The sequence below is a fragment of the Argiope bruennichi genome, chromosome 10, assembly GCF_947563725.1.
Source record: "Argiope bruennichi chromosome 10, qqArgBrue1.1, whole genome shotgun sequence".
Lineage (NCBI taxonomy): Eukaryota > Metazoa > Arthropoda > Arachnida > Araneae > Araneidae > Argiope > Argiope bruennichi.
The window spans coordinates 123,696,114-123,710,167 of record NC_079160.1 but is presented as its reverse complement, the minus strand read 5'-3'; the positions used below and the strand labels follow the sequence as shown (position 1 = coordinate 123,710,167).

Sequence of the window (14,054 nt, the reverse complement as noted above, 5' to 3'; positions counted from 1 at the left end):
TTTTTAAAAAATTTTCTATTATTGCACGAAAATCCAAACCAATTTTAATGTTTAACTGAATCATTAACACATATATTTTCCCTTTTTTAATGCTATAATAAAAATATTGCTTTTTGTGAATGTTTTCTCCCCAAATATGGAATTAGGCTACCCTTAAGACTTAATGGTGGTAGTCGCCTTTCTTTGGACGGAAATGTTGCGAAGTTGGCGATAATACAGTACTGTGTTCTTAGGTCCAAATGAAATAATTGCTTTCAACTTTATATTCGTTGACAATATCTAACTTTAGGAATAAGGATAGGCATTGTATTGGCAACGGGATGACGTGATTTCCTTGATGTAAAGAGGGTACTGGATAGTAGATGTGTTCTATTAAATAACTGAAACAAGGTATAACTATTTAATTATCATTAAACTGAAAATTATTGTTCAGTATCTCAGACTGCATTAGTTTCATACACTTAAATTAATAACTTTTATCAATGACTTTTGCATGACAAACTTATTAACGAGTTCCGTTTTAATAAATCTTTTTAGAATCAAATTTCTCTCATCTTATTTAATATTTTCAATACTCTTTTAAAAAGCGATATTAGTCATTCGTTTCAAAAGAACACCAATTAGGTCCTTTAGTATTGTTTCCTCTAAAGCTTCGTTCCGTTATCAGGAATGTGGAACATGAGGTCAATTGATTAATTATACGTTGCCAATGCGTTATATTTTATCGATTAAATTTGTATTGTGGCAACCATTTAAACTCTTGAACACATATAGCACTAACAAAGCACATTTTAGACGAAACGCATCTGCCCGCTGTGCCGTTTAAATCAGTTATCACAATGAGTGAAAATAAGTTATAATTTTGTTTCTTTAACATTAAAATAACAAATGTATAAATACAGAATCTCGTCCGACATTTTGGTTTTCATGACAAAGAGTTTCGGTGTTTATTTGCATGATTTCTTTATTTTTTGTCCAACTCAGTATTTATAGCAAAACATCTGATACCGCAATGCAGTAATATTGAAATGGTTGGATTGTGCTTCGCTGGACTGATGAACTGATTAGTTGAACTGATGCTGGTTAGTTGGACTGATCCAACAAACTCATTAATGACTGACTGACTGACTGACACCGGCTTGATCTGCGGGCTTTCTTTTTTAGCTTCCGCAGCAGGATGCAGAAAGTTCTGGATGAATCGGCACAATTTGCCTCGTATTGATCCTATCGCCAAAATTCCTGAAAATTCTAGAATCTTCAGTTGTGTTGCCAAAGTCGCCAAGCTTGGAGAGTCATTGGTTCGACATCCATTCAGCATCCTATAGAGCTAATTATAAAATGGTCTTTCTGGCGATGGAACTAACCGTGCCGGGGGGCAACATTACAGATTCGTAACAAATTTTCGTATTCTAAAGCTAAATTCCAAAAGTCATTTGAATCGAGGATACTTATATGAAACTAATCTATAGAGAGAAAAACTTGTGAACTTTCTAATTTGTCATTTTATATTCATTTTATTTGTTTTTTAAAATTAATTACATTTCACAAGTTGGAAGACTTTTAGCCTTGTAGATCAGGCTAATAATAATACCTGTATGCGTACTTGTATTTTTCATAAGCATTCATTTTTATGTCTATTAACAAAGACTCATTTTGGATACACATTTACTGTCTACATTTAACGAGTGGCTGCTCAAAATAACCTGCAAAAGTACGCGGCTAATCGGAACATGAGTTCAAAAACTATGTGTATTCAACCTGACCCCCTTCCTCTGCGAACAGACACTTCTTGTCTCTAGGCCACCCTTTGGCAACTGAAGAAAGAAAATAACGGGCAATCGAAAAACCTCGGATCTGATATATATAAGCGATTTTCCAAGAGAGTCTCAGATCTATCAGTATGAGAGGGAAAAAGTTCGCACAGATTTCTTGAACCTGCTTCTAGGAGGTTAATAGAATCTTTGTTGTAGTTTTCTTGACGATAGCAAACCAGTCATGAAAAATAAAACAGATTTACAATTTATTATATTTTAGGGTAGCAAAATAAATAACAGTAATAATAAACTTAAAGAATAAAAAAGGACTTGGATTTAAACTACATTTAAAATTTTTTTTCTGTATAGAAGAGACCAAGATAACAGTTAAAGTGAGAGTCTAATTATCAAATTACAGTGAGCATCAAATTATGATAGAAATTAAATGGGTGTTCCTTTAACAGATGAATGCATGTTCTGCTGCTTGAGCGTATGAATCATCCTAATAAAAAAAAATTACATTTATTCATTAGTTACTAGCCCAAGATCGGACCTAGAAGATAAGGGTTCCAAATGGAAACAATTTTTCATATTACCGGATTCTCGGCTCATTTTCATCCAGAATATAAAGTTTATTTAATAAAAAGTACTTTTTAAAACGCGGCTTATTAATGAAAAAAGTAATAAAAGCTTTTTATTTTATTTTTTTAGTTTTTGCTGATTAATATGTATTTTGAAATCGTAAGAGGCATTTTCCTCTCAAATGGCATCTCTGATAGGGAATTAAAATTTAGTATATTGACAGATCAATTCATTAGTCAATTCTAAAAAACTAAAATTGTGCATAGTTATGGAGAATATAAACATGTGTAGAATTTTAAAAACTCTAACACTGAAGAAGCAAGTGAAAATCTATAACAATGAAAGACATTCGAGTCATTACACCCATTGAGAATTTCATTACAAAGTGCATTAGATATAAAAATGAGTAATGTATATCAAATGCATAATTTACAATAATATTTTCCAGATTTAGATCAAAACTCTTACTATTATTCCAATGACTCTACAGAAAAGAGTTAAATTATAATATTTCGTGCCATCAAAATTGCTCTAAATGACAAAAAAAAAAAAAAAAAAAAAAAAAAAATAGTGATCTTGATGTTAAAAAAAAAATTGTTTTGAAATTCAACTCAACTTAAATTTTTATTCACCGTCATTATATTTATGGCACCGGAACGAAAAAAAAAATCTTATTTCCTCGATCAATATTTGAAAACTTTCTCTTTTTTTTACATTCTGTTCTGGCCCTTATTACGTCATACTTTTATATCGAGTTCAAATACCTTCAAACTATAGCTATATGCGAGATATAGGAGGAGGTGTCAGTTCAGATAGCGTTCCGGTTATCTAATTTGGGCTCTAAATGAAGAAGATCGTAACCTTGTATTTCTTGTGTCATTTAAAATGGGATGTTAATCTAACTAAACTCAGCCTAAAACTTTATTTCATCACAACGAAATTGACGCAACATCTTAATATTTCTATTCATATTTGGAGAATCTTGTAAAGTCAATAGCCTTCGTATTTCTTTTTCACTGGCGCGACAGCCTCGGATGGGACCTAGCCTTTCTTAGAATTTCATTCCTTGGCGCCCTGCTCTTGGCTAAGGTTTTCCAATTTATCAACTCAATAGTTTTCAAGTCTTTCTCCAAACAGTGAATCTACCTAAATCTTGATCTCTCTCTTTTCCGGATACCAAATGGTTCAGCCCATAAAAATATCTTCTTTTTTTTTGTGGCTTGATTGCTTCACAAACTTATTAAATATCCGTCCCATTTCATCTTTTCTATTTTTATAAATTTATTATTATCTGGCTCTTTAAACAATTCGTGAATTTTCGATTTGGTTCTTCTTCTCCAATAATTATCACCTTAAATCCCACTGAATCTGCTTCAGACTTTTGTGTTCAGCTTTATAAAAACTGTTCCAATTAAATTTCATGACTGTTCATAAAATGATGCGAAAATGAGGTTGTTCGTTAAATAGTTTCTATCATAATTGCTATTTAATGTTGTTATTATATATGTGTATGTTTGCTATTCTTAATCACTTTCATATGAAAATATTTCATATGAATCATTTTTTATTTAAATGCAATAGGAAACTAATTCTAAATTATGCATTTTGAAATACACTCTAATCTCCATTTAAAGTAGTCTCGTCGGTTCTAAAAAAGTCTTGTGAAATAGAAATTTGTAGATTAAGTTATGAAAAAAAAAAGCAGATAGAAATTTACTTACTATGTTTCATTGATTTTTACACGTGTCCTGCATTATAACAAAATAGCTGTGATCTTGATTTGTACAGTTTATTCTGAAGAAAAATGTTGTAAAAATTAAAATACGTAATCTACATTATTTCTTAACATGCAATTCCCATCGTGTTATGTTCAATACGATGGGAATTTTAACATTTCATCTTGTAAAAGTTTCTGAATCACTTCTTCATTATTTACATTACTTACCACAGGGTTTTCCATTACATTTCATAATACTTTGTAGTACATCATGCTCCTCAACATATACATAAATAAATGTCTTCGTCCGTGTGGTGACAACTTGACACTTGGCTCTGTTCTTTCTATAATAAAATAGGCTAGCATGAGATCACGATAGTTGATTTGTAGATTTTGTTGGAATTTCGACAAATCAGGATCATGAAACATTGTAAAAATCGAAAGAACTTTTTTATCTATCGTAATATGGAGAGTGAATAATGCATAAATGTAATTTATATAATAAGTGTAATTATTATAATAAGTCTATGCTTTGCCAAGATTCGCTAAGATTTCATTAAATACAAAACTTTGTTAAATAAAGACTCGAATTTGTAGTTGTTGTTTTTTTCTCAAAACATAACAGAAAAAACTTTAACTGTATAGTTTTTTAAGAAATTGTTTGTCTTTTTTTAAATAGCTTTTCGTGCTACAGATTGGAATTAGTTTAAATCAGGGTTGGAAATAAAACTAAGTTAATTTTCAAACAATAATGAACCAAACTATGGTTTTACCGTTATTTGAATCCTTTCAAAAAAGCGTTTTACATCATAAATTTTTTTAAAAAAATAGAAAATATATATCTAGTCAGTAATTAAAAAATAATAATTGGAACCACGCAACACATTGAAAAAATAAATATGATTGTGCATAAAAATAAATAAAAGAATTTGAAACTCTAAAAATAAAAACTCTAATGATTATGATTTTGTAAGATTTTAATTAAAAAATGTTGAAACTCTAAAAATTAACGATCTGCCTTTGTGAGATTTTAATTAAAAAATGTTGAAACTCTAAAAATTAACGATCTGCCTTTGTGAGATTTTAATTAAAAAAAATGTTGAAACTCTAAAAATTAACGATTTGCCTTTGTGAGATTTTAATTAAAAAATTTTGAAACTCTAAAAATAAACGATCTGCTTTTGTGAGATTTTAATTAAAAAATGTTGAAACTCTAAAAATAAACGATCTGCTTTTGTGAAATTTTAATTAAAAAGTATATATTTCGGACTCGGGAGGCCTGAACCTACGACATTCATCAAAAAGTGTACGTCAAATTTTTTGATGACTGTAATACTTTTTTTTTTGTATATTTCGTATACGAGAAAATAATAAAAGGGGAGTTAACTACTAAAATTCATGAAATGAAATTGGAATAAAAGTTTTAATTTATTCAAATTAATGAAAATTTAGTAAATGCATGCATGTAATTTATTTTATTGAACCACTAATCAAAAAATTAAACAAAAAATTAAGGTGAATAAAAGAAGGCCTGTATATCTCAATTCCAAAAGTAATTTGAATCGGTGAAAAAAAGCTCACATTTTAGAGCCGTCGGCATATGCTTAATGGCATGTCCCACCGTTAATTGTACAATTTTTTTATTGGACTAAAAGTATTTATGGTTATCGATTTCTTCTTGTCACTTGCTGCTTCTTGTAGAATTTACAGAACTTACTTCCTTGAATTTTGTACAGAATTTACAGAAAATACAAAGATTTTCTGAGCGTAGATTTTTTTACAATGGATTTGTACAACAACATTTAAGCTGCTACTACTTACTTGTATTCTTTTATTATACACACATACAGGATGTTGCCGAAGTTGACCGACAAAGTGAGAGCTGTGCTAATAGTCATCAAGAGGATGAAAATTTACCATAGGAAATAAGGTTGCAAACCATCACCCCTTTTTGCTCCTTTCAACGTCACAACCTTCATAACTATTTTTTGCAATTTTTCTCTTACTAAACGAGAGATGAAGTTTACAGAAGGCAGTTTTTCATCTTGAAGCCTTCTATCAACCCTCTGAATTTGTCGATAAACTTTGGCAACGCCCTGAATGTATGCATGTATGTATATATTCAGAGTTTTGCCGAATTAATTTATAAATTGCAATTGTATTTAAAACATATATTTAAATGGAATGTTTAATACTACAAGAAAGTACAAAATTTAATATTTAACATTTTCTTTCTATTGCCATTTTGACGATATCTTATGAGATGAACAAGGTCCATGTGGCTTTCGTATATGACAATATATAAAAATGCACTTCTTCTCCCAGAATTGAAATATTCTTTTCCTTTTTATAATTTAAAGACAAAATTACATGTGCACGACGTATCTACCGTTGAATCGAATCTCCTATTAGCAATGCATTAATTGTCAAATCAAGAATCGGCTGTTAGGACACAATAGCTTTTGGAGATGAATTAATATTAATTGAAAATTTTACTTCGAAATATGGTGCGGTAAATTTCGTTGAAATAGGAAATCATTTGAAATGCAATAGAGCAGGGGTGGGCATACTTTTCCAGGGTACGGGTTACTTCTAATTTTTTCAAAATGATGCGGTCCAACCCGTGGCGTAGGTACACACTATTTATTATAAATTAATAATAAATACGGAATATGTACTTACTTAACTAACTACAAACAATAATAGCAAGATACAAATATAATACTAATAGCAAGATAGCCAAAAATATACTAATATCGAATGACGCATTTAATATCAAATAATTCAAAATACATTAAAAATAAATCCTTTTCATCTGAAGTTAGTTTTCGGAGTTGTAGTTAGTAGGCTGCATGCGTCCACCAATCTTGAATATCTCGGTATATAATTACTAACTACTAATCTTACACTGGATTCTACGTGGTCCCCTGTGAGACGGAACAATATATTGTCTTAATTATATTCAGCGTTGAAAATGCAGATTCACACATGTAGGTAGAGCCAAAGAACGAGGTTAAATGATATGCAGCTTTTTTTAAATCAGGATATTTAACTTCCTCCATTAGATTCTAAAAGTTATTCTTAAATTCTGAACTACGTGCTTTTAAAATTATGTCATTTTAAAGAAGAAAAACTTCATCTTCCTCAAGAGATGAAGAGATTATAATGTTCCATAAAATGTTTCTTTTAGTGTGCGCGTCTTAAATCTTAGTAAAGGCGGTAGCCTCAAATGTGTTGGTGGTCCATTGGTCGATCACGATCGACTTAATGCCCGCCACTGCAATAGAGGATACTAATGCCGATAGCAGGTAGATAAATATTTTTTTATTGATTCATACTAATTTTATTGCTGTTATTGTCATTGCAATAAAATTAATGCAAGCTGTAAGTTCCGTTGAAATGCCAAATCATTTGAAACACTACGGATTACTATAAAATAGAAACAAGCGGATAGATTATCTTTTAAGGTTTATTCAGATTTCATTGCTTTTAAAAAAGAATTACTTTGAAAGATTTCATTTTATTATTGTATTGTCATTTCATAAACTGCAAACGATTGTACCGCCTGAAACAAATAAATGTTTGACAAAAAATTATTTTTTCAAGAAAGTTCCATTGAAGGCAGTTGGAGCAGATTTCTTGTATTGAAAATAGAGAACATTGGTACTCCTTGAATAGAATTAAGTCAGTCTATAAGTAAGATTAATAAAAATAGATTTCAATGGCTTTAATAATGATTTTTTTTTTTCTGTTTCTAGTATTTTACAAGCAATTTCTTAAAATGTATTTCCAACATTTTTCATTTATTTCGTACTTTTTATTATTAAGTTTCGAAATTTTTGTTTTCTTTATAGTGCAGAGAAACCTAATTTCTCGAAATACTTTATTCATCTCACTTTTTCTTCCGTTACTTTCACATGACGTAAACCAGGAAGGGCATTAAGTCAATCGCGATAGACCGGTGGACAACCAAGACATTTTAGGGTGACCACCTTTATTAATACGTAAGACACCCATACTAAAAAAACATATTTATGGAATACCGATAAAAAAAATTCAAAAATATTTCTAACGAATTGTTTAAAAACGGAGGTGCCATTGAACAAAGAAAAATATTAGAATGAAATAACAAAACTTCACTCTGAATTTGAGGGACGTTTTTAAGAACTTACTAGATTATAACCAATTGTTACATTCATGTGTTACCCATTTGGGAATGTTGAAGAAATAACTGAGAATATAAATTATATATTATCTTTATCTCTCTTTCAAATTGGCATAATTTACAAAAAGTTGCACATCATTTGACATCGTTCATCTTTATTCTACCGACCTGTGTAAATCTGCATTTTCAACGATGAATATAATTGATATAACATATCGTTTCTCTTCTCACAGACGACCACTTAGAATCCAGTGCAAGATTAGCAGTTGGTAGTTACATACCGAATTTATTCAAGATTGGTGGACAGTATGCAAATGAAGTCTTCTACTAACTATAACTATGAGAAATATTTTAGATGAAAATGGTTTATTTTCAAATGCATTTTGAATTGCTTGATATTAAATACATCATTTGATATTAATATATTTGTGGCTTTTATTTTTATGTTTGTATCATGCTATTATTATTATATTTGCAGTTATGTTGATAAGTACATATTTCGTATTCATTATTAAGTTAAAATCAATATTATAGACCCTTTATTTTAGATCAACACACCTATGCCACTGGGTGGACCGCAACAGTTAGAAAAAATTCGAAGTAGCCCATACCCTGGAAATGTCAGCCCACCTCTCACGTAAACGATCGGATTCGAAGTTTCATGAGAAATGTTCTTGATTAATAAAACATAATTCGCTCATAAATATTTTTTTTAAAAGTTTCTAAGAAAAAAAATTGAAACGAATTTTTAAAAGGATTTTTTGATAGAAAAAAAATAATTGCTTCATTTCCTTTCTTAAAAAGTCATTGTTTTCAATTGCTGAAATATTTTTCCGTCACAAATGTTGCGGAATTTCTTCTTTTATTTTGCGACCAATATTCCTTTCTATAAAAACGTGATTTATTTTATCAGATTTTCCTTTATTTGCTTATAATAATTCATATTGCTTATATTTATTTCCTTTTATTGCTTATAACGTTTTCTCCATATTTCAGTACTTTGATCAAAAACAAACTACAAACAAAATTTACTTTTCAACAAAATTTACTTTTTCAATACTAAAGTGATGCTTTTGGCAATTTTGTTTGTAACTGGTATAATTTTACGTAATACAAACCACTTCAAAACAAACATTTTATCACGACCGACACTAGCAGGATTTGCATAAATTGATCATAAAATATTTTTATGTATTTGCATACGGAAATGTAATCAAATCTGACATTTCAATATGTTAACCAATTCTTAACTCGTATATACTTTTCGCGTTTCAGAAATTGTGGATGCGTATGACAATAAATTATGGCAGTTAAATTGAAATCTCCTACACGCATACCTCTTATTAGAAAATTAAAATATTATTAACTATCTTTTTCTTAATTAAATTAGAGTAAAGAATTTTGAAGAATGTCGTGTTTTATTTGAATTCTTAAGAAGTTAAATGTTAATAATTCGTTTCTTGTCAAAATTTCAAAGTGTCATAATTATGATAATTGTGACTTTGTCATAATTATGATTAATGAAGACCTTATCAGAAGTTGCGAAGAATCAAAATGCTGATAAATAATTCGCCTTGTTTCAAAACTATGATTGAAATCGTTGTTTAGAATTTAAATGCTGATTGGTAGGTAATATGCTTCAGTTCAGAATTAAGAAGTCAACTTTTAGGAATTTCTGAAATTGAAATTTTATAAACACTTCGCAGTTATCGGATTATCTCTGGTAATACAAATAAATTTTATATTTTTGTACTAATTAAAAGAAAATAAAAGTTAAAATACATAACATCCTTAAACGTTTAGGGACTGTTAACTTTATAGATTCATTTAATAACCCAAAGTAATATGATTACAGAATGATTTTGAAGCAAATATATGTGAAGCTTTATTTTTTATGCAACTTTAAGTCGAATGTATTATATTAAATAATTGAAAGATATTGAAACTATGCCTAAAATATCTTCGTCGTTAATAGTAAAAATGTGAGACTTCAGGATACTAAGTAAATAGCAATTAATAACTTTAGAAATTAATACACAGTAAAATATTTTTAGTACAGTGAAGAAATTTTGTTCTTTTACGGGAACAATATATTATTAATATAATTATTTTTCAAATACAGAAATTCAGCATGAATTTTAAATCAAGAAATAGTCATTTCAACTTACCATAATTAGCTTTTATAATCGGAAAAATATATCAGGATGAAAATATGGCGATATATCAGTTCTCTAATGGTATTATCTTTAAAGCTAACTCCCACGAAAGAAATGTGATCTGTGCTGAAAAACTGCGCCTGATGATCAACAGAATGGAAAATGGTTGATTCATCGTCTGAAAACTTTATTTGGTTGCTATGGCCTCTGTCAAAGTATAATCATGAAGAGGATGGAAAAAAATAATTCGATTGGAATTTCTTAATATTATTATGTAAAATTTGTCCTATCTCTTCAATTTTGGAAATTGCTGTTTATCATCCAAGCGGTTCACGTTTTTACATTAAGCAGGTCGAGTAAATTACGATATGAAAAATATCAATATTTATTTAAGTTGCACTTCTAATGGAAATCCTGTTTTCAGAAAAAGTGTGCAAATCCAAAAATAGTTCGAAAACATTCGAATTTGTAATAGGGGATGATATGAATTTTATGTGCCCAATCATGCTTCTCATGTTATATAAATAAGGCCTCCGAATTAAATCACGCAAAAATAATATTGCAGAAACCCAGCTGAATAGAGAAAGTCGAAAAAAAATTGGCATGAATCATCTACTCTAGTGATGCGCAGTAGCTCACAAATAATTGCAAAAGAAGAAAAATAAACTTTATGGTTGGCCTAAGGTCATGAAGGCAGAATTTTAATTAAAATCAATCATTTTTAAGAGATTTTTATTCATATTGTGCAGGTTTCTTAAATGATGTGATACCGTCGCAAAGAGGGTTCGCGTCTATAAATTTCGGGACTTTAAGGTCGTTAAGTACACTGAACTTAAATGATTTTTAAAAAAACATGTCAATAAAATTTCGAGATTTTTTTTTTTTAAATAAGAATAATTTTTTCTTCTGATTTTAAACTACGAATTCTGACTTCAACTGATTCAGCATATATAACTTTTTGGATTTTAAAGTAATAACTTCTAAAACATGAATATATTTCAATAGTTGTGGGAACTAAAATTTCTTATACCGTTTGAGAAATTTTTTAACCCTTCTGTTTAATTTAGAGATTCTTAAATTAAGTTTCTCGACCAAGTATGGTAGTTTTCATGACATTCAGGTTCTTAGAGCAAGAAGTTTATGAAACATAAATAAATAAGTTTCCATATACTTAACAGTTAAGGTTCCTATAAGCTTAAATTAAAATTATTTTTTAAACATTTATAGCAAATGATTGAGTAATACATAGTCTATGAAACTACCAACGACCTCTGTCTACTAAAAGATTCAAATAAATATATTAAGCAAGTTTATCTTTATGTCCTTTCCAGAAAAATATTTTTAGGCTTCAAATTTTGATGATCATATATCATACAATTTTTGAAAACCTACACTGTTCTGTTCACTGTAATATGCATTTCCCTTATTTTCTATCATTTTCAAAACTTTGAACTTTTAAATGGAAGTAATTAAATTTCAAATAACAGAAAAACTTTCTTACTGAAACATTTTTAAAAATTCCAATACAAAAAATAGAAGTATTCAGCTTTGTAGTCTTATGTGTACTGACGAATATTTTTTTTTAATTTAGGCAATATCACAAAGAATTATTCAATAAAAAGTTCTCTGATTTGATGCAAATTCATTTTAGTATAATAAAAAAGAAATTTTGAGGTGATAAAAATGATAATATATATATATATATATATATATATATATATATAATCATTTTTATCAGGAATTATTCAGGATGAAACTTTTGAAAAACGTTCTAAAATAGTTATATTCTCAAATATTTGCATAAAAGAGATTTATGCAAATATTTTATGAATGTGCAATATATTATGAATTTTTAAAATCATTAATGAAACTTACATATAAAGTGGCAAAAAGATTTTAAAAATTCGCAAAAGGGACTTTTCATGACTAAAAAGAGGTTTAAAGTAAAAGTCTTTTAGTTTTGAAGTTTATCAAATGAATTTGCTTTAAATTTTGCGGATAGCTTAAGAAATATATTACTTAGTTCTTGAACTGAAAAATAAGCCGCATATGTATCCATTCTTTAAATACTGGGGTTCGACTTTTATGAAGCACTAAAATAAGTATAAAATCTTTCTTATTCTCTAGTTTAAGAACTGCAGACCATATTGAGAATTTATTATATCAATTTTGAACAAAAAATATACATTAGATTTTAATTTATCGGGTTGTTCGCTGAAAAATTCTATCAAAGATCAGAATTTGATGAAATAACATTTAAATATGTAAAATAGCATTAAAACGTATGCAAATGCAAATATAAAAATAAGTGTAACTTCCCCAAATATAGACTTAGAAAAAATTCTAATGGTTTTATTAAGAAACCTGTTCAAACATCAAGGGCATTAAATTTTAAAAAATCTCATAATTTCGCAAAGAATCGATTTTTTAACGTATTTACCTATTATTACAGGAGAGATGAGCAGTCTTTAAAAATTGACGCGTGTTAAAGAAACATTTTTTCATTGCCTACTTGTCAAATTAAACGTTATTTATAAGTGCGACAAAAATTCAAAAAACACACTTTGGACAGAAAATCATCTCATTACGGAAAAAAAGGTCATATTTTCATACCTTCATTTTCAACAAACTCCAGGTGGGAAATTCCAAGATGAAATATTTGTAGCAACTGTAAAAAAGATTTGAGTTTTTTTATAAATGTGAAATATAATGTTGTTAACATACTTAAAATAATTTTCTAAATTAATCAAAAATAAATAAAAATTCAAGTATATTTAAATTGAATCATAGAAAGAGCATCTTTTGAATTTTAATATGATGTAAATTTCGTTTTTGTGCTATAATAATATCAGAAATTACGGTAAAAAAAAACATCTTTACTTATAATACGGATGAGTGTGTGTGTGTGTGTGTGTGTGTGTGTGTGTGTGTGTGTGTGTGTGTGTGTGTGTGTGTGTGTGTGTGTGTGTGTGTGTGTGTGGCCCTATTGTTTTGACGTATAATTTTTCTATTTTAAATTAATTTTAAACTATATTTAACATATTTCCCAACAATTTATTTCCTCTTTATAATAAAGATAAATGCGTGCCTTATGTTGACCTTCTACTAACTGGATTTTTTGAATTAAAGCCACTAAATTTTGTATATTTATATTTTGGAAGATAAGGATGTGCACATCAGATGAATTTTAAAAAATTTATTTAGAGTTTTAAGTAAATGAAAGTTAAGTGAAATGCTGGCATCTTTTGGCAATAATTTTCGAAAATATTACAGCAAACAAAAAAATCGTTAAAATGTTTTTTTATTTGAAAGTTAGAATCTGTAGAATATTTTACATTATTTTTAAAAAATTAAAAATCCTTTCAATGGTGTCTATTGTTTTGACAAATATTTTTTTCAATTTTTAAAAAAAACATTTTAAGCATATTTTTCAACGACATATTTCGCATAAATTAAAACGTAATTTCACGAGCACGTTATACTAGCATGAGAAAAATTAGATTTTTCTACAGCATTGCCATCATGTTGATAAAAGCACAAAATAAAATATTAAGCTACTTCTCACAGTATATCAAGGCTAAAAAAGAGTCATTTTTAACACGTGTGTGTATAAAATAAAACAGATAATATAACATTATCTAGAAACAGTAATGCAAAGAAAAGATTTTTTTGACTTTTAA

The 14,054-nt window shown here is 28.5% G+C and overlaps 1 long non-coding RNA gene across 2 annotated transcripts; it reads right to left on the bottom strand.

The window, feature by feature from the left end:
* Positions 1 to 650: 650 nt before the first annotated feature.
* On the bottom strand, positions 651 to 10,713 carry LOC129988564 (uncharacterized). Of its 2 annotated transcripts, none has more exons than XR_008785656.1 (4): positions 10,387 to 10,713; positions 4,282 to 4,397; positions 4,058 to 4,130; positions 651 to 1,974 (listed from the first exon to the last, which is right to left on the bottom strand). It is a non-coding gene; the product is annotated as an uncharacterized LOC129988564 (long non-coding RNA). The 2 variants fall into 2 exon arrangements; XR_008785655.1 differs by lacking the exon at positions 651 to 1,974 and adding an exon at positions 2,014 to 2,256.
* Between the last annotated feature and the right edge of the window lie 3,341 nt (positions 10,714 to 14,054).